General features: G+C 36.4%; 1 protein-coding gene across 9 annotated transcripts in view; it reads left to right on the top strand.

Moving 5' to 3' along the window:
* Positions 1 to 21,692, top strand: part of LOC143256173 (zinc finger MIZ domain-containing protein 1-like) — a 188,381-nt gene that overhangs the window by 78,999 nt on the left and 87,690 nt on the right. For 4 of the 9 annotated variants that reach the window (XM_076513025.1, XM_076513027.1, XM_076513023.1 and 1 more), the window contains exon 1: positions 16,233 to 16,345. The exons of 4 other annotated variants lie outside the window; for them this stretch is intronic. The gene's annotated coding sequence lies outside the window, so the exon portion shown is untranslated. Of the gene's footprint in view, positions 1 to 10,559; positions 11,284 to 16,232; positions 16,346 to 21,692 lie in introns of those variants that run through there. One more of the 9 variants, XM_076513019.1, reaches the window with a different exon arrangement.

Here is a 21,692-nt window from a genome sequence, read left to right as displayed (position 1 = left end):
TTTGCCTCGTCACGAAACGACAAATATAAAGGATATCCCAAACAACCTTGGACTGCTTCCAACTGGTAGTTAGTTGTAGAACATTTTATATAAACAAACGGTTCAAGTTGAACACATCAGGACATATGGTGTAAACCCAATTTTTGAATCTGATGGTGTACCAAATCTTTGAATCTGGTGGTGTATCAAATCTTTAAATCTGATGGTGCATCAAATCTTTGAATTGATAGTGTATAAAATATTTGAATCTGATGGTGTACCAAACATACTCGTATATTTTGAATTGAATAATTTGAAGTTTTCTGTGTTATCTTTTACCTTACCAACATCCAGATTGTTGAAAGAAATCATATTAGTATCATTGTTAGAGTTGATAGCATATTTACCTTATAATCGGTGCTGCCCTCTGGTCGTAGAATAAATATTATTCAAAGCACTGGTAAGGTCGCAAATTGTGCAAGTTTTCAATATATCGTGACGTAGTCATTAACTCGATACTAAGGGCGACTGAGAACGGACAGGTCGTTGGTGAAGATGGAGGTCGTAGACGCTTGTTTGTACGTAATCTGACACGTGGTTACACTCCATTTATTTATGCACCAATTAACTTCATTACCTGACACAGTAAACACATAAATCTAAAACCTTGTGTTTTTGTAAACCTTTATGCATACAAGAAACTACTTGTTTTGTACACAGCTTACCCACAAAATTATTATCGCGAGGACTTAACTGGTAAAAGTGAAAGATGCTAAACCATTATAACATCTCCGGTGTTGTATACTGACCATTAGAACTTATGTTTCGTAAAGTGTAATATAATTATATCACAGCAGTAACAGGAACTTGAACATTAAGTGTAATCATTATTGTCAAAAGAAACCAATATTTGTTACTTAAAGCTTTCATCTGCAGAATTTCTTGCAGGAAGGTTACATGTATTTAAAGAGTGTGGACTTTTTGTCTTAAAGACTTTATGCACGATGCCCAAATGTTTTCTACTATTTGATAAAAGCGACTTTAACCAACCCATATTCTGTAAGTATGCTTAGAACTCATATAATAATAAAGTAACATTATGAACTTAGATCTTAACATAATTGTAAAGTAACATGATGAACTTTGAACCTAACGTAATAAGTTAACGTTATACTTAAAATAATATGATAACAAGCTGAAATTTTCACGTAATAAAGTGATATAATGAAGTTAGATTTTCACATAATATGATAGTTAGATCTTCACGTTATAAGGTAATATGATAAAGTTAGATCTTCGCATGGTATAAATTTGTTTAAGTAAATTAACTGTAATTACTGTCGTGGTATTGTATTAAATAAATTAACTGTAATTACTGTCGTGGTATTGTATTAAATAAATTAACTGTAATTACTGTCGTGGTATTAAATAAATTAACTGTAATTACTGTCGTGGTATTGTATTAAATAAATTAACTGTAATTACTGTCGTGGTATTGTATTAAATAAATTAACTGTAATTACTGTCGTGGTATTATATTAAATAAATTAATTGTAATTACTGTCGTGGTATTATATTAAATAAATTAATTGTAGTTAAGTTGTATATTAAGTAAATTAACTGTAATAATTATCTATTTTATTTAAGTATTTTACAAATCAGATTTTTAGGGTTATGGTCAATTTATTTTGTAGCGATTATTTAATTGTTAATTTAATGGTTTTTGAACATTAGTGGTTTTAATATGGTTCTTTTTCTATATGTTTAATTTGTGTTTGTACATTTAACCTAGGCGGCTTGTAGTTGGTGGGCCGTTTTACACTATATGAACATTTACTTTTTCACGTGTAACACCCTATCGCAAATTGCTGTTTAAATTAGATCAACTGTCACTTTTAGTAAGGGTGTGGTCGCGTTTCTCACAAACAAAACCAAAACCACGCTATATGAAGTAATATAATTAGAATGTTATTGATTTGTTCAGTTTCCATACGTTCAGTGTGTCACATTTAATTTCGGTAGTTTGGAAGGTTCGGAATAGTAGAATGCTTACAGGATATCCATTATAATATGTTTTTTTTTAATTAAAGAATCTAACTTAAAAACATTGGAATAAACTACTTTATAAGTTTACCTTAATTTGTAAGATTAGTACTTCATCTCGGATTGACAATAATCAATAATCGATGACTTTTAGAATTAGCAAACTTTTGTCAAAGACTAATACATATTCAAGCTTAGATTTATTGTTTTCGTAGCGGTCAGATAGTTAGAGGGCGCTCAAGGTCGATTCGTAATCTGAAGGTCGCGGGTTTGGATCCACGTCACATCAAACATGCCCGTCCTTTCAGCCGTTAAGGCGTTATTAAGTGATTGTCAATCTCACTAATGTGTCATAAAATGTAACCCCAGAGCTGGTGGTGGGTGGTGATGACTAGCTGCTTTTCCTCTAGTCTTACACTACTAAATTATGGACGGCTAACGCAGATAGCCCTCGTGTAGCTTTATGCGAAATTCAAAACAAGCAAACAAAACTTGTTTCTGTAGGTCTATGTTCGTTTCGTTTGTTCTGTTAATAACTTTTGGTATTTTACTGCAATTGGGACATTTAAATATATTTAAATTAAGACCTTGTTAAGTAGAACCTAGGAGGCTACATACCAAGTAGCATTTTGGCTTCACAATTTTTATTGCAAATGAAATATTTCAAATTGTTGTTTCTGTTTTGAGCTCAGTTGAAACGCGTGGTAAATAAAGTCCACCCAATGTATTGTCGCTCTCATGGTGAAATTAACAAACCTTGTACACGTGCGTGAATGGACAGTGGATAGAATGGACAATGTGTTGGACTATATTACTTCACGGAAGGGATTCCATGATCAGCAACATCTCACAGTAACTACGGTAATATATCTACTCACCCATATGAGAGATGATAAACAAAGAGATGTATACATCGTCAAGTACACATAATACACATCGAAAGTACACACCGAAAATCAATATTTTTGAGATTCTCAAATTTTTTCAGATTTTGTGACTTTTGTTTTACACGAGACGTCTATTTCTAAATCACGTGACTGGTCACGTTCAGGGTTTTTTGTGTTCTTTAAGCGTTCATTTTCAGGAATATTTGCCACTGTCTACTCTTAATACGGGCACATTAAATTCGGTGAACTAGATTAATTTATTGTTAATTGTTAGAAGGATGAAACATTCGGTGTAATTTACAAACACGCCATCTGTTTGTCGTTATCCAGTTAATTTAAATCGACACGTGTTTAAACAAAAGAATAATTAATTCTTTTATCCAATACCCTCTTGAAAATAATAACTATATAAAACAAAGTAATCACTGTTTCTTTCATTCCGAAGTCCACTAGCTCTAAAATGTAGGATTGGATAATTTTAGTTTTAATATATCGGTAGTAACGGTATGGCTCTGTTGATCAGAAGCCCTGAAGTACAGAAATGATGGTGTATTGATTTGTGTAAGAATCACTATCTCGTCATCTCTTGGCTTCACTAGTATTTTATTAAATGTGCAAGACTATAGAAGATTGCATCCGCTGTTTTCATCAAAGATTCGTGATAAAAATAAGGTACAAAAATTATGTGCTTTTCAGTGTTACATACGGTATTACAATACGTTAAATAATACGAGTTCATCCAGTTGATTTTGTCTCTAATAACACTGCACAACAACTTTTTGAAAAGTTTTGCTTCCTGAAAAGTTGTTGCTGATTGTGACAGGTACCTGGTGGGTATGCACAAATATAGTTTTGGTTTTGCTTCATCACGTAGGAACTCTGAGAAATAAACAGTTAACTGTTTACCGGTAATAATGTATTTAATTGCGTTTATGTTTCTAATACGCTATTAAGTTCAACATAATTAAAAGTGTTTTGCTCCTGATTTACGTTTGTATTCAATGTCCGGTGCATCACGTTGCAGTGTCCAACAGTAGTCAGCAAGCATTGAAGGATTCCAGTTGCCCTGATATTGTTTTTCCATTGTAGCAATGTCCTGGTGAAACTGAAGATTTCGATGAAACGGTACGTGATGGGCAAATTTGGATGTGATTTTCATGATCAGCAGCTAAAAGTCTATTAGGAACACCCAACAGTGTTCAAGAAGCAAAAACTTTGTTGTGCAGTGGTTTTATTGTTTCATCCAATTCATCAAAATATACAACCTGGTAGCTAGCTTAAGATATGTGGAATGGTAGGTAGACAAGTTACAAATATTGTTGGTGTGATAAGGTGCTTAAGATAAAATGATTGGAAGTAACAGCTAAGCTCATTTCCGTAACACATGTCTGTTTTAAAAGTGGAAGTAACAGCTAAGCTCATCTCCGTAACACATGTCTGTTTTAAAAGTGGAAGTAACAGCTAAGCTCATCTCCGTAACACGTGTCTGTTTTAAAAGTGGAAGTAACAGCTAAGCTCATCTCCGTAACACATGCCTGTTTTAAAAGTGGAAGTAACAACTAAGCTCATCTCCATAACACATGTCTGTTTTAAAAGTGGAAGTAACAGCTAAGCTCATCTCCGTAACACATGTCTGTTTTAAAAGTGGAAGTAACAACTAAGCTCATCTCCGTAACACATGTCTGTTTTAAAAGTGGAAGTAACAGCTAAGCTCATCTCCGTAACACATGCCTGTTTTAAAAGTGGAAGTAACAGCTAAGCTCATCTCCGTAACACATGTCTGTTTTAAAAGTGGAAGTAACAGCTAAGCTCATCTCCGTAACACATGCCTGTTTTAAAAGTGGAAGTAACGGCTAAGCTCATCTCCGTAACACATGCCTGTTTTAAAAGTGGAAGTAACAGCTAGGCTCAGTTCCATAATACACTTCTGTGTTTTAAAACTGGAAGTAACAGCTAGGCTCAGCTCCGTAACACATGTCTGTTTTAAAAGTGGAAGTAACAGCTAAGCTCATCTCCTTAAGACATGTCTGTTTTAAAAGTGGAAGTAACAGCTAAGCTCATCTCCTTAAGACATGTCTGTTTTAAAAGTGAAAGTAACAGCTAAGTTCATCTCCTTAACACATGTCTGTTTTAAAAGTGGAAGTAACAACTAAGCTCATCTCCGTAACACATGTCTGTTTTAAAAGTGGAAGTAACAGCTAGGCTCAGCTCCGTAACACATGTCTGTTTTAAAAGTGGAAGTAACGGCTAAGCTCATCTCCGTAACACATGTCTGTTTTAAAACTGGAAGTAACAGCTAGGCTCAGCTCCGTAACACATGTCTGTTTTAAAAGTGGAAGTAACAGCTAAGCTCATCTCCTTAAGACATGTCTGTTTTAAAAGTGGAAGTAACAGCTAAGCTCATCTCCTTAAGACATGTCTGTTTTAAAAGTGGAAGTAACAGCTAAGCTCATCTCCTTAAGACATGTCTGTTTTAAAAGTGAAAGTAACAGCTAAGTTCATCTCCTTAACACATGTCTGTTTTAAAAGTGGAAGTAACAGCTAAGCTCATCTCCGTAACACATGTCTGTTTTAAAAGTGGAAGTAACAGCTAAGCTCATCTCCGTAACACATGCCTGTTTTAAAAGTGGAAGTAACAGCTAAGCTCATCTCCGTAACACATGTCTGTTTTAAAAGTGGAAGTAACAGCTAAGCTCATCTCCGTAACACATGCCTGTTTTAAAAGTGGAAGTAACGGCTAAGCTCATCTCCGTAACACATGCCTGTTTTAAAAGTGGAAGTAACAGCTAGGCTCAGTTCCATAATACACTTCTGTGTTTTAAAACTGGAAGTAACAGCTAGGCTCAGCTCCGTAACACATGTCTGTTTTAAAAGTGGAAGTAACAGCTAAGCTCATCTCCTTAAGACATGTCTGTTTTAAAAGTGGAAGTAACAGCTAAGCTCATCTCCTTAAGACATGTCTGTTTTAAAAGTGAAAGTAACAGCTAAGTTCATCTCCTTAACACATGTCTGTTTTAAAAGTGGAAGTAACAACTAAGCTCATCTCCGTAACACATGTCTGTTTTAAAAGTGGAAGTAACAGCTAGGCTCAGCTCCGTAACACATGTCTGTTTTAAAAGTGGAAGTAACAGCTAAGCTCATCTCCGTAACACATGTCTGTTTTAAAAGTGGAAGTAACAGCTAGGCTCAGCTCCGTAACACATGTCTGTTTTAAAAGTGGAAGTAACAGCTAAGCTCATCTCCTTAAGACATGTCTGTTTTAAAAGTGGAAGTAACAGCTAAGCTCATCTCCTTAAGACATGTCTGTTTTAAAAGTGGAAGTAACAGCTAAGCTCATCTCCTTAAGACATGTCTGTTTTAAAAGTGAAAGTAACAGCTAAGTTCATCTCCTTAACACATGTCTGTTTTAAAAGTGGAAGTAACAACTAAGCTCATCTCCGTAACACATGTCTGTTTTAAAAGTGGAAGTAACAGCTAAGCTCATCTCCATTACACATGTCTGTTTTAAAAGTGGAAGTAACGGCTAAGCTCATCTCCGTAACACATGTCTGTTTTAAAAGTGGAAGTAACAGCTAAGCTCATCTCCGTAACACATGTCTGTTTTAAAAGTGGAAGTAGCAGGTAGGCTCAGCTCCATAATACACTTCTGTGTTTTAAAACTGGAAGTAACAGCTAGGCTCAGCTCCGTAACACATTTTTGTGTTTTAAAACTGGAAGTAACAGGTAGTCTCAGCTCCGTAACACATTTTTGTGTTTTAAAAGTGGAAGTAACAGGTAGGCTCAGCTCCATAATACATTTCTGTGTTTTAAAACTGAAAGTAACAGCTAGAATCAGCTCCGTAACACATTTTTGTGTTTTAAAACTGGGAGTAACAGGTAGGCTCAGCTCCGTAATACATTTCTGTGTTTTAAAACTGGAAGTAACAGCTAGGCTAAGCTCCGTAACACATTTTTGTGTTTTAAAACTGGGTGTAACAGGTAGGCTCAGCTCCGTAATACATTTCTGTGTTTTAAAACTGGAAGTAACAGCTAGGCTAAGCTCCGTAACACATTTTTGTGCTTTAAAAGTGGAAGTAACAGGGAGGCTCAGCTCCATAATACATTTCTGTGTTTTTAACCTGGAAGTAACAGCTAGGCTCAGCTCCGTAACACGTCTTTGTTTTAAACTTCAAGTAAGTGACAGGCTTGACTCTATAATGTGTTTATTACATGAAATTTGGTTGAATGGACAACAACGTCCTATTGAACAAACATCGAGTTTACAAAACCACGTGTTTTTCTCTATAATTTTGTGTTTCTATAACAGGCAGTTGCAGTTCATTCAACCAAATTTCGTCACAAATATTACACTATGTAACACAAAATTTGTTCCTGGATAGTATGTGTTATTTCGTAATTGCTTATGTTGTAAAAGTACAGAAAATGGCCATTGTTCCATTCAAACTTTGCTTTTGTGACCTGGATAATGAAATTTAGAAATTAACCTATTCTACATGTAAAAACGGGCAAATTTGCATATTTTCATTTACATAAGGTCTGAATAAAACAACATATGAATCAAGATTTAAATGTATTTATACTAAAGTTATTTCAAAAATGTTTAGAAGTGAGTAGTTTTTCAAGATTTGCGACTGTAATGTAAATCACTTTCATGTTTCGGCCCTCAAATATAGTCTCCCATCATGTTTTCGTTATACGCTCCCAGGTCACAAAAGCAAAGTTTGAAGAGAAAAATAGGTATTTTCCATTTACTTTGGCCTGGCATGGCCTAGCGCGTTAAGGCGTGCGCTTCGTAATCTGAGGGTCGCGGGTTCGCGCCCGAGTCGCGCCAAACATGCTCGCCCTCCCAGCCGTGGGGGCGTTATAATGTGACTGTCAATCCCACTATTCGTTGGTAAAAGAGTAGCCCAAGAGTTGGCGGTGGGTGGTGATGACTAGCTGCCTTCCCTCTAGTCTTACACTGCTAAATTAGGGACGGCTAGCACAGATAGCCCTCGAGTAGCTTTGTGCGAAATTCCAAGATAAAACAAACAAACCATTTACTTTAGGCTTAAGCAATTGGAAAATAACACTTTCTGTCCAGGAAAAAGTAAAAATTCTGTTACATAGTGTTATGCCTAAACAATCTGTCAAAGAATCTTTATTGTAGTTGAAGCACACGGAACACGAGGCATGCTAGAAGTGAGCTTTTATTTAAACCCCAGTCCAACTTTTATTAATCCAAAAACACGTGGGAAGTGTTCTTTAAATCGATTTCTTTATGTGAGACAACGAAACGTCTACAAATAATTCCTCTTGGTTGGATTAATAGAAATTTAGTTTTACGAGGTCGCTGTTTCGTGTATTTTGTAAAAGGACCTCGTGGTTCGAGCGCTGAACGTTAAATCTGCGTGTTCGCGTTCGAATTCTGTCACCAAACGTTATCGTCCTTCGGGGCGTTATTCACGCGGCGGTCATTTCCGCTGTTTTTTTGTTTTTGTTTTGTAAAAAAAATAGGTCCAAAAAACTGCGGTAGGTGGTATTAACAAGCTGCTTTCCCTCTAGACTATCAGTTTGGTATTAGGGACGCCTAATAACAGTTCTCGCGAAATTCAACAAGACAAAAGAATATATGTTTCCAGACTTCGCTTCACCAGATATTGGTGGTTTCCTTCTTCTGTGGAAATTAAGAACGTCCTCTAGGAAGGAAGCTGTAAGCAGCACCGTCGTCCTCGGCCGATACTCCTTCTGTCGACCAGAAATACCCGAGTTTAAAAGTTCACAACTTCAAAAATTGTTACATCACGTAGGTGTTCCATACAGTAAACAGACACATCCCAGGTCACACATTTCAGATTCTATCGGTGTTACGATACACTTTCTTTAGAACATACATAAGCCTGAAAGAGTATCCTACTCGTATTTGAAAACTGTATTTCTGAAGGGCCCGACATGGCCAGGTGATTAAGGCACTCGTCTCGTAACCCGAGGGTCGCGGGGTGGAATCCTCGTCACACGAAACATGCTCGCCCTTTCAGCCGTGGGGGTGTTATAACGTGACGGTCAATCCCACTATTCGTTGGTAAAAGAGTAGCCCAAGAGTTTGCGGTGGGTGGTGATGTTTAGCTGCCTTTCCTCTAGTCTTACACTGCTAAATTAGGGACGGCTGACGCAGATAGCTCTCGAGTAGCTCTGCGCGAAATTCAAAACAAACAAAAACAAACTTCTGGGAGTTCTTATGTTGTTGTTTTAGTCAATAATATTACCTTCTTCGCCGATAGATAGAGTTTCAGACATATTCTTCTCTTAGCGAAAGCGACTTAAACTAAGTTCTAATTGTTTTTGAAATTTCGCGCAAAGAAAGCTACACGTGGGCGATCTGCGCTAGCCGTCTCAAACTTAACTTTGAAGGACTAGAGGGAAGACAGGTATTCATCATTACCCACCGCCAACTTCATACGTCCTCACTGCCGACAAAGTGTTCGGTGATGGGGTTTCGAACCCACAGATTGCGAGTCGAACACCACCATGTTGTGTTAGGCTACAAAGTTTTGAAACGCACTACAGGAAATGTACGTGGGCATTAATTAATTGAGGAAAACTGTGTTGCATGAAGAGAAACCCACTTGAAAATAAAAATATATCACAGAACGGCTGGTATTGATATTAACACTTTTACTGATAAGGCGAGAACAACGTTTCGACCTTCCTGTAGATGATGGATGACCTAGGAAGGTCGAAACGTTGTTCTCTCCTTATCAATAAAAGTGTCAATACCTGTACCAGCCGTTTTGAGACACATTTTTGTGTTGGTTTCTGTGTTGTCGTGTCTAATGTAGAATGTTTGGTGGAAATAACTTTATATTTTCATTATTAGAAATAGATGGCGCATAGTGTAATCGAGTTGGTGAACCATGCATTTCCTTTCACGTGTTGTTTTTTGTTTTTTTTATCTGTTTGTTCCAGCAAGGAGATGTAGTGTAATTATTTAACATAATCCATACTATCTTAGGAGCGGGTTCCTCCTATGGTTAGTACGTGTGTGTTGAGACGACCATTTAATTTCAATAACGATATTCGAAACTCAATACGTCTGTGTCTCCGCGAATGTAATGAAATTCTTTCAACTTGGAAGTTTATTGAGCTTTAGGCTAAATGTGAAGGAAAACAAATTCTATTTTATAATTTTAAGGTAAAAATTTGTTTGTCCTACGAGGGAAACAAATTGCTAGTTTACTACTAAACCTAACTTTAATAGAACTTAGACACTAAGCCTTTACTAATCTACTCTCGTGATTACATGTCTCTAAATTAACATTTCAGTTTTGTGTTATAAAGGTGTTTTCCAGATGTTAAAGTTTTCAAAATCAGGTGCTGTTTTAAAATACGTGAAGTTTCGTAATTGTTGACAAAGGTGTTCGATAATCCAGGGCCAGTGTTAAAACATTGTACGTTTATTTAGTAGTTTATACCCGTTGACATGTTTCTCTTTCCAGTTGTGCGTCTTCCTGCGTGTGTAATTATTGTTCTCTCTGTGCGTGTGTCAGTACCGATACGCGTCTCTCTCGGTCTTTGTTGTATTTTGTAAAGATACATAAACTAACGTTCCCTGAGTGTATTGTATTGTACCAGCTGTTGTATCAGATGTAAGATAAACAGCATTGGAGAAGACATGGCGTGAATCGTGCCGAATTTGAAATAAACTTTAATTCTATCAGTGGTTTACAAGAATGCTGCCACGTTTATTAACACCTAGACTATGAAAATGTCTTGTAATAGTTTCTCCTTCAATGTTATGGTTGAAATCTTATACACAAAACGTACTTTAGAGATGGAGCTTTATCGGACAACGGTCTTACAACGCTAGAAATCGGGTTTAGGTACCTGTGGTGGGCAGAGCATAAATAACCCATTCTGTAGTTTTGTGCTTAGCTTCAGACGAACAGATACGACATTTTCTTTCTAGTGAAGTTCTATTATCTAACCACAGTACAAGTATTAGTGATACAAATGTTAGGCCTAGAGCCAGGATAGCAGCCATTTGATTATTAGTAAGCACATTGGACAGTTTTGTAGTTCAGGAGAGCCACTATGGTAGTCGTATGGTTATCGGTAAGCACACATGGATTGTCGGAAAATTCTAAATAACCAGTAGCCCTCTGGTGTTGAAAATACTAAAGATTGTCAGTTTTTTCGTATTAAAATGCCCAAAACCAGAACACTAAAAAATAAGTGTATCTGGCTACAGTCTTCGGTATTCGGTTTCTTTGTTATCATAAGAAGACGTGAAATATAGGACGGTATTTGTAACAACAGATTAGTGGTCCTCTAAAGTCCAGGAGCTACAGGCAAATTCATCTCTCTCTTGGCCCCACCACCTTGTTGCAACTTAAAGGTTAGAAACAACTTTTCTTTGAAATATCTTTTAAGGATCCATTCTAATGATTGATCTTTTAGGTCAAATGTTGAACCGATATTTGACTAACATCCACTACTTATTAACTTCACCTCCATGAGTTTTCATAGTGCCTCTTAATTCATTTCGGGGTTCGATCTTTGCGATTGGTGCAACTTGGATATCCCACTGTGCATTGTGTCAAGGTTTTTGGTGGTTATTGGTTACCAATGGAAATGATCTTACACAGCGTTTGTTGTAAGGTAATAATTCACTTTAGATCAGAGAGAGATGGTCTCTGAATGAACAAGTCACCAATGTAAGTTAGGGATGGTTTGACAAAACAAGGAAGACCACATTGTAACTAGTCAACAATCCCTAAACAACACATACAGGTAAGTAACTAGTCAACCATCCCCAACAGTACCCTTCTGGCTGTGTAATTCACCAACTTTCTAAGAAGTAACCTTTGGACTGTGTAATTTACCGATTCTCTAACAAGTAGCCTTATGACTGTGCAATTCACCAATTCTTTAGCAAGTAGTCTTCTGACTGTAGTTCACCAATTCTGTCAGACGGGTCCTCCTGAATGTGTAATTGACTAATTCTCTAACAAGTAGTCTTCTGACTGTAAAATTCACCAATTCTCAAACAAGTACCGTTCTGACTTTATAATTCACCAATTCTCTAACAAGTACCTTTCTGACTGTGTAACTCACCAATTCTCTACCAAGTACCGTTCTGATTGTAATTCACCAATTCTCAAACAAGTACCCTTCTGACTGTGTAACTCATCAATTCTCTAACAGTACCATTCTGACTGTAATTTATCAATTCTCTAACAGTACCATTCTGACTGTGTAACTCACCAATTCTCTACCAAGTACCATTCTGATTGTAATTCACCAATTCTCAAACAAGTACCATTCTGACTGTGTAACTCATCAATTCTCTAACAGTACCATTCTGACTGTGTAATTCATCAATTCTCTAACAATACCCTTCTGACTGTGTAACTCATCAATTCTCTAACAGGACCATTCTGACTGTGTAATTCATCAATTCTCTAACAATACCCTTCTGACTGTGTAATTCATCAATTCTCTAACAGTACCATTCTGACTGTGTAATTCATCAATTCTCTAACAGTACCATTCTGATTGTGTAATTCATCAATTCTCTAACAGTACCATTCTGACTTTATTCTTCGTTATAATTTGATTTAGAAGTTGATGACCAGTTACTATACTTCCTTTATTTAAAATGTTTAATTTGATATAATAATGAATGTTTTGTATAACTATTGCGATACCTCAATTTTAAAACATTTTAAAAATATAGTTTTTTGCAAAAGTAACCACTCCCATATGGAGTTTCAACATTTTGTTTCCGTTTGGCTTGAAGTCATTAAAGTTTCAAATAGATCTGTACATTTAGAATCTACTCAAACTGGCAAAGATAAAAAACGCTGATATTATGAAAGTTAGATTTTCAAAGAAAATTAGAATAGTCTCAATTGCATAAGTATTCAATCCCTTCATTACGGAAGCCTAAATCAATTCAGGTGCAATAGATTAGTTTGAAAGGTCACAAAAATTTGGGTAATTGTCTCTGACTGTGTGTAATCAAAGTGGTTTAATTATACTTCAGAGTAAATCCATGTATTTAAACTACAACTTACATAGTAATAAGATACACCAACCATGAAGACCTAGAAACTATCCAGAGAAGTCAGGGATGAAGTGGTAGAGAAGTACTGATCAGAAGGTTACAAGAAAATGTGTCCCTTTGAGAACAGTGAAGTTCTTTATAAAGATGTGGTATGTGTTTCATACCACCCCTTCACCACCCAGATCAGGCAACCCTTTTAAATTAAGCAGCCAGACAAGCATGAAACTGGGATGTCTTTGAGAGGTTTGTAAAGTTCCATGTCTGAGATGGGAGTCAGTGTTCATACATAAACAAATATCCTGGTCACTACACAAAGCTGGTCTGTATGGATGAATGGTAAGAAAGAAACCATCTCGTATGGAGTTTTTCACAAATCATGTAAGTGATACTACATACATGTGACATAAGGTTTTGTGGTTAGACGAGACAAAAATTGAGGATTTTGGTCTAAATTCAAAGCTTTATATCTGGCACAGTACATCACCCAGACATCATCATCTCAACTGTACAATGATAGTGGTGTCAGCATCATGTTATGTGGATGTTTGTCATCAGTAAGCACTGAAGAGGATGTTAGGATTGTGGATAATTTGGAGAGTGCAAAGTACAGACAAGTCATACAGGAAAACCTTGAGTCAGCCAAGAGTCTAAAACTTAGTCAAAACTTCACATTTAGCAGGATAATATGTCAGGATTGTGGATAAGTTGGATAGTGCAAAGTACAGACAAATCATACAGGAAAACCTTGAGTCAACCAAGAGTCTAAAACTTAGTCAAAACTTCACATTTAGCAGGATAATATGTCAGGACTGTGGATAAGTTGGATAGTGCAAAGTACAGACAAATCATACAGGAAAATCTTGAGTCAACCAAGAGTCTAAAACATAGTCAAAACTTCACTTTTAGCAGGATAATATGTCAGGACTGTGGATAAGTTGGACAGTGCAAAGTACAGACAAATCATACAGGAAAACCTTGAGTCAGCCAAGAGTCTAAAACTTAGTCAAAACTTCACATTTAGCAAGATAATATGTCAGGACTGTGGATAAGTTGGATAGTGCAAAGTACAGACAAATCATACAGGAAAACCTTGAGTCAGCCAAGAGTCTAAAACTTAGTCAAAACTTCACATTTAGCAGGATAATATGTCAGGACTGTGGATAAGTTGGATAGTGAAAAGTACAGACAAATCATACAGGAAAACCTTAAGTCAGCCAAGAGTCTAAAACTTAGTCAAAACTTTACATTTAGCAGGATAATATGTCAGGACTGTGGATAAGTTGGACAGTGCAAAGTACAGACAAATCATACAGGAAAACCTTGAGTCAGCCAAGAGTCTAAAACTTAGTCAAAACTTCACATTTAGCAGGATAATATGTCAGGACTGTGGATAAGTTGATAGTGCAAAGTACAGACAAATCATACAGGAAAACCTTGAGTCAGCCAAGAGTCTAAAACTTAGTCAAAACTTCACATTTAGCAGGATAATATGTCAGGACTGTGCATAAGTTGGATAGTGAAAAGTACAGACAAATCATACAGGAAAACCTTGAGTCAACCAAGAGTCTAAAACTTGGTCAAAACTTCACATTTAGCAGGATAATATGTCAGGACTGTGGATAAGTTGGATAGTGCAAAGTACAGACAAATCATACAGGAAAACCTTGAGTCAGCCAAGAGTCTAAAACTTAGTCAAAACTTCACATTTAGCAGGATAATATGTCAGGATTGTGGATAAGTTGGATAGTGCAAAGTACAGACAAATCATACAGGAAAACCTTAAGTCAGCCAAGAGTCTAAAACTTAGTCAAAACTTCACATTTAGCAGGATAATATGTCAGGACTGTGGATAAGTTGGATAGTGCAAAGTACAGACAAATGATACAGGAAAACCTTGAGTCAGCCAAGAGTCTAAAACTTAGTCAAAACTTTACATTTAGCAGGATAATATGTCAGGACTGTGGATAAGTTGGACAGTGCAAAGTACAGACAAATCATACAGGAAAACCTTGAGTCAGCCAAGAGTCTAAAACTTAGTCAAAACTTCACATTTAGCAGGATAATATGTCAGGACTGTGGATAAGTTGGATAGTGCAAAGTACAGACAAATCATACAGGAAAACCTTGAGTCAGCCAAGAGTCTAAAACTTAGTCAAAACTTCACATTTAGCAGGATAATATGTCAGGACTGTGGATAAGTTGGATAGTGCAAAGTACAGACAAATGATACAGGAAAACCTTGAGTCAGCCAAGAGTCTAAAACTTAGTCAAAACTTTACATTTAGCAGGATAATATGTCAGGACTGTGGATAAGTTGGACAGTGCAAAGTACAGACAAATCATACAGGAAAACCTTGAGTCAGCCAAGAGTCTAAAACTTAGTCAAAACTTCACATTTAGCAGGATAATATGTCAGGACTGTGGATAAGTTGGATAGTGCAAAGTACAGACAAATCATACAGGAAAACCTTGAGTCAGCCAAGAGTCTAAAACTTAGTCAAAACTTCACATTTAGCAGGATAATATGTCAGGATTGTGGATAAGTTGGATAGTGCAAAGTACAGACAAATCATACAGGAAAACCTTGAGTCAGCCAAGAGTCTAAAACTTAGTCAAAACTTTACATTTAGCAGGATAATATGTCAGGACTGTGGATAAGTTGGATAGTGAAAAGTACAGACAAATCATACAGGAAAACCTTAAGTCAGCCAAGAGTCTAAAACTTAGTCAAAACTTCACATTTAGCAGGATAATATGTCAGGACTGTGGATAAGTTGGATAGTGCAAAGTACAGACAAATCATGGAGGAAAACCTTGAGTCAGCCAAGAGTCTAAAACTTAGTCAAAACTTTACATTTAGCAGGATAATATGTCAGGACTGTGGATAAGTTGGATAGTGCAAAGTACAGACAAATCATGGAGGAAAACCTTGAGTCAGCCAAGAGTCTAAAACTTCACATTTAGCAGGATAATAACCAGAAACACAAAGTCAAAGCCACACATAGCGATATTTAATATTAATACATGTGTTTCTACATGAACGTAGCTATATTTAATATTGATACATACGTTTCTACATGAACGCAACAATATTTAATATTAATACATGTGTTTCTTGATGAAGGTAGCAATATTTAATATTAATACATGTTTTTTGATGAAGGTAGCAAAATTTAATATTAATACATGTGTTTCTACATGAAGTAGCAATATTTAATAACAATATATATGTTTCTACATATGAATGGTTATTTTGAAGTATTTTTTCTAATCTGTAGAGAGTTGGAATGAGCTGCCACCAGATAGCGCTGTAGATGGTGTATAATCGGTCATGTCTGCTATGGAAAGACACATACAACAAACCAACGAACGTCTTCAATGCATTAAAGAGGTAAAGATTCATTAACATAAACCGTATAACCTGTTCATTTAATAAATAATAATTCTCTATTAGGTTAAGTACTTCCAGCATAGTTAAAAATTAACTCAGTAATTAACATAGCTAATTGAATATACATGTCTTCTTTATTTGTTTTAATATATATTAGGATGCATTGTTCTCTTAGATGAATGTCTTCGGTTTTAACGATGTTTTTGGCCATAATTCCAACAATATCTCATGAAGTTAGGCCGCCTTAGTAGATTCAGATTAGGCCTAAAACCAAATTCGAAGTCAACAATCCAAAGTGCCCTGTACTTACTTGATTCTTGTATTATTGAATGTGTTTGTGTATCGTTTTCTTATAGCATACCCACATCGGGCTATCTGCTGTGTCCAACAAGGGGAATCGAAACCTTAATTTTAGCGTTGTAAATCCGTAGACTTGTCGCTGCCCTAGCGGAGGACTATATCGTTGAATAACTGAAATCCGAAATATATATTCACATAAACAGAGTCATTGGAGATTTTAATCTCTTTGATAGTAACAAGGGGAATATTAGCATTAGGTCACATTGTTTACTTAACACGTGCACAGTTTGCATTAGGTCACATTGTTTACTTAACACGTGCACAGTTTGCACTAGGTCACATTGTTTACTTAACACGTGCACAGTTTTCACTAGGTCACATTGTTTACTTAACACGTGCACAGTTTGCACTAGATCACATTGTTACTCAATATGTGTACTTTATTCAACCAGTAATTAAACCAATGACTCACTAGTCATCTCGGCTATATAAATATTTTTTGATTCCTCAATAAAACGATGGATAAAGAGAATAGAACAAGGAGAAGACGTGAATGTCATACGGCGCCCCTAGTGGAACAGTCACATGAGAAATGACCCCTCTCCGTGAATATATTACATTTCATTGAGCCTAAATTATGCCTAACATTTGACACTTTCAGTTCCAGCCAGCTTGTTCTCAGAAGGGGTTTTATTGATTGATTCTAAAGATAGCATCAGAACTTAACCAATTCGTTGGTATTTAGTTGTACGAAAACAAAGCGAATTCGCAAATACAAAGGTTGAAAAGCTTCCATTTCCGTCTGCTTGTTATAATTAAGCCTAAATCTAAGTTGTATGTATAGTAGTGAAATTCCTACACCAAAGCTCTTCGTTTCGGATAGAAACGGTAGCGATTTCATACGAGGATTTTGTCTTCTCGTTAAAACTAATTTGTTCGCGTTCGTTACGGCGAAGAATCGCAGTTTTAGTTTTCTCGTAACGAAACGAATGCTGTTTAAATTAACTTGCTTATTGTATCGATTTCCATTATTCTCTGAGCGAATTACACTCCTTACTTGCCGACTCCTCACATCAGTTTCCTGCGAAGATACATCCGGTCACCTAGCAACTGAAGAACAAACAATATTAAGATTAATAGGACCGCAGTGCCAATAGTTGACTTCTTTTTCTTCGATGCCACAGAAATCCAACAAAGGTGACTAAAGTGAACGCTAGATGGCCGCTGAGACTTGAGGGAAAAAGTGAGACAGGCGTCGTTAACAGTTCCTGTTAAAGAATTGTGTTATGTCATGAAAGCATGTTCGTGTTTCCATATAAAAGTGGTATGTAGTATAGACGTCTATGAAAAACGTAAACATATCTATATATAAAACTGGTATATAGTATTGATTTTTCAAAACGTGTTCATATTTTTATATAACAAATTGCAAAGTTTTACACTCGTCCATTTCGAAGACGTTTATAACACACAGTGAACAGCTTCTATAGGGAGAAACCAGCATACCAAGTTAAAAAAATAATACATACTAATATGTATAAGTATGCATATACATGAAGCTTTAAAGATGAACGTCAAGGAGGTTCCTTTCATCGTGGTTACTTATTGGTTTGTGTCATTCATCTGTGGTACCACATGTAGTTGGTGTAAAAAATACTGTGTAAAAACAAGGAGCAACTTTTTTTCTGCTGGCAGTCAGCTGATACCTTTGAATGTGAATGACCAACAGGTGTCCGACACGTCTTTAGAAGTATAATACTGTAGAACCTTGACTATCCTTCTCGTCTAATACTCTTTATTTTGTATTGTCTTATAACTTCAATAAACCCTTTTTCTCCCTGTTTCAAGTTGTGTCTACTCTCTATCTTTCTATCAACTCAATCAAAATCGAGAAAACTCAATTTAACACTGCCAAACCTCACAGTACCTTGCAAGTTGTACCGATTACTCGGAAGGAAATTACTGAACCTGAAGATACTATAGTACTACATTAAAACTACTGAACCTGTAGATACTATAGTACCACATTACAACTACTGAACCTGTAGATACTATAGTAGCACATTACAACTACTGAACTATGTAGATACTGTACATTACAACTACTGAACTATGTAGATACTGTACATTACAACTACTGAACTATGTGTATACTGTAGTATTACATTACAACTACTGAACTATGTAGATACTCTAGTACCACATTACAACTACTGAACTATGTAGATACTGTAATACCACATTACAACTACTGAACTATGTAGATACTGTAATACCACATTACAACTACTGAACTATGTATATACTGTAGTACCACATTACAACTACTGAACTATGTAGATAATGTACATCATAACTACTGAACTATGTAGATACTGTACATTACAACTACTGCACTATGTAGATACTGTAGTACCACATTACAACTACTGCACTATGTAGATACTGTAGTACCACATTACAACTACTGAACTATGTGTATACTATAGTACTACATTACAACTACTGAACTGTATAAACTGTAGTACCACATTACAACTACTGAACTATGTAGATACTGTACATTACAACTACTGAACTATGTATAAACTGTAGTACCACATTACAACTACTGAATTATGTATAAACTGTAGTACCACATTACAACTACTGAACTATGTAGATACTGTACATTACAACCACTAAACTATGTAGATACTGTAGTACCACATTACAACTACTGAACTATGTAGATACTGTACATTACAACAACTGAACTATGTAGATACTGTACGTTACAACTACTGAACTATGTAGATACTGTACATTACAACTACTGAACTATGTAGATACTGTACATTACAACTACTGAACTATGTGTATACTCTAGTACCACATTACAACTACTGAACTATATAGATATTGTAGTACCACATCTCAGGACTACTGTCCAGGAATTACACATCGCTACATTATATCCTTATCGCTGTAATTCGTTGAGATCAACATACAACATAAGAGTTCTATGATTGTATCAACATACAACATAAGAGTTGTATGACTGTATGACTAGAAGGCTGAGAAGCTAATTACGTCAGTTCAACGGATCAAAGTCCACAACAGCGTGTCCGTGATTCAAGGGGGCTTGAAACTAATATTTACATTGATTTCCATCAAGTGACCTGACTGGTTGCCCATGGACTTCTGTTTGGATTTAGCCTTGGTAATCAAAGTGCACGTCTGATGGGAAGTATTTGACCAGTTTATCAAGGTGTGTGTTATAAGACTGAATCTCTTCCCTTTTCAGGTGTTTTTTACAATAGAGATTGTAATGTTGAACAATATTATCATGGCCGTGAGACAGACCAAGGTGGGTGGATTACAGAATACCTGCTAGGTTTCCATAGTTCTCTGTAGACTTCACACCATTATACTCCATGAATGGAATACATTGGGACACAGCGCCTCCTACGGAGATCTACCCAAATCAATGTGAAGTTTATAATGTGGTGTGAATTAGGACTTGGAGCAGATAAGCTTATGATGAGAGTAGCTTTAGTTAATGATATAGTGTATAGTAGTAACAGGGAAAAAATGATTGTATGAAACTTGAAAAAAGCCCCATATTGTGGGGTGGAGATTGTTTATTTACTTTAGAAGTTTCGGACAAAGCTACACGTATTTAACGTTGGACTAGACAGACTAGAAAGAACGAAGGTAGTTGACAACTCCAATAATTCATCTCTTGTGCAGGTGATAGTGCAACCATGGCACTAAAGTGCAAAATGCAAAAGAAAGGCGAAAATCACAAACATCCTCGAATTTTCAGACAAGGAGGCCTGGCACGACCAGACTTGGCTCGCACTTTGAAGGTCGCGGATTCGAATTTCCGTCTTACCAAAAATGCTCGCTCTGTCAGCTGTGGGGCATTTTAATGCTACGGTAAAACCCACTATTATTGATAAAAGAGTAGCCTGAGAGTTGGTGGATGTTGGTGATATCTAGCTGCCTTCTCTAAAGTATTTCACGGCTAGATCAGGAACGAATAGTGCAGATAGCCCTCATGTGGCTTTGCGCAAAATTCAAAACAAACCAAATCCAAACAAGGTGACTGACTACTAGGACACGCCATATGCAGGGGCGTAGATTTTTTACACCCGATGGGGGGGGGTGATGATTTTTGCAACCACTTATGTGGACTGTTCAATTTCCAAATTGGTAATCTCTGATTACGTGAACCTGAAAGCTGTAAACATGTAGTCACAGAGTAATCTTGTTGCCACGATACTTGCATGTATACTTAGGCCTACTGACTGATACTTACGAACTATCACTTAGATCGAAAAGCTTAGAAGCACGCCTGTATTAAAGATGCACATTTCGGCTACTGATAAAGCCTACATCTAGGCCTAATTATGCAATTCGATTGGTAAGAACACGAAAATCACAAGGACAAACACACAATTTGTAGGCCTGTGATGCAATAAAACAATTCAATAGACCAAACTGCAGGGGGGGTGATTGTATGCACCATACCCCCCACCCCCCAGGAACTACGCCCCTGGCCATATGTAATTTAAAACATAATTGTATCATTATGTTATGTATTTTTCTACTTTTTACGTTAGATCTTAGGAATCTGGAATCTAATTTAATCCAATGACTTTCGTTCAGTTTATAAATTTGTTGTACAACACTAAACGTACTTAAAAGCAATTTCTTATTGAATAATACTGTGGTCGTATATAACCGAAGAGATAATTCTCACCCCGGTGAGTTTCTTCTCGTTTCTCTACGTGAAATGGCGTAAGCTGTTGGTTACCGTTCGAACTACGTAACAGAGTCCGGGCTGTTGATTGGTTCTCGGATCGATGACGTTATGGTTAGCAACGACTTTGATTTACGTCATAGTCGCTTTGTTTTCTCCAGTGTTCGTAGTTACGCGAACTTCGATTTATCTCATTTGAATGAAGTTAATTATGTCTTCCGAAACGTTGTTTCCAAGACGTACTGTTATAAAGTCACAAAATATGATACTGTCAATGAAATCTTGCTAAGGATTGGTTTG

Source organism: Tachypleus tridentatus, chromosome 7, assembly GCF_004210375.1.
Source record: "Tachypleus tridentatus isolate NWPU-2018 chromosome 7, ASM421037v1, whole genome shotgun sequence".
Lineage (NCBI taxonomy): Eukaryota > Metazoa > Arthropoda > Merostomata > Xiphosura > Limulidae > Tachypleus > Tachypleus tridentatus.
This window is presented reverse-complemented; position numbering and strand designations above follow the sequence as displayed.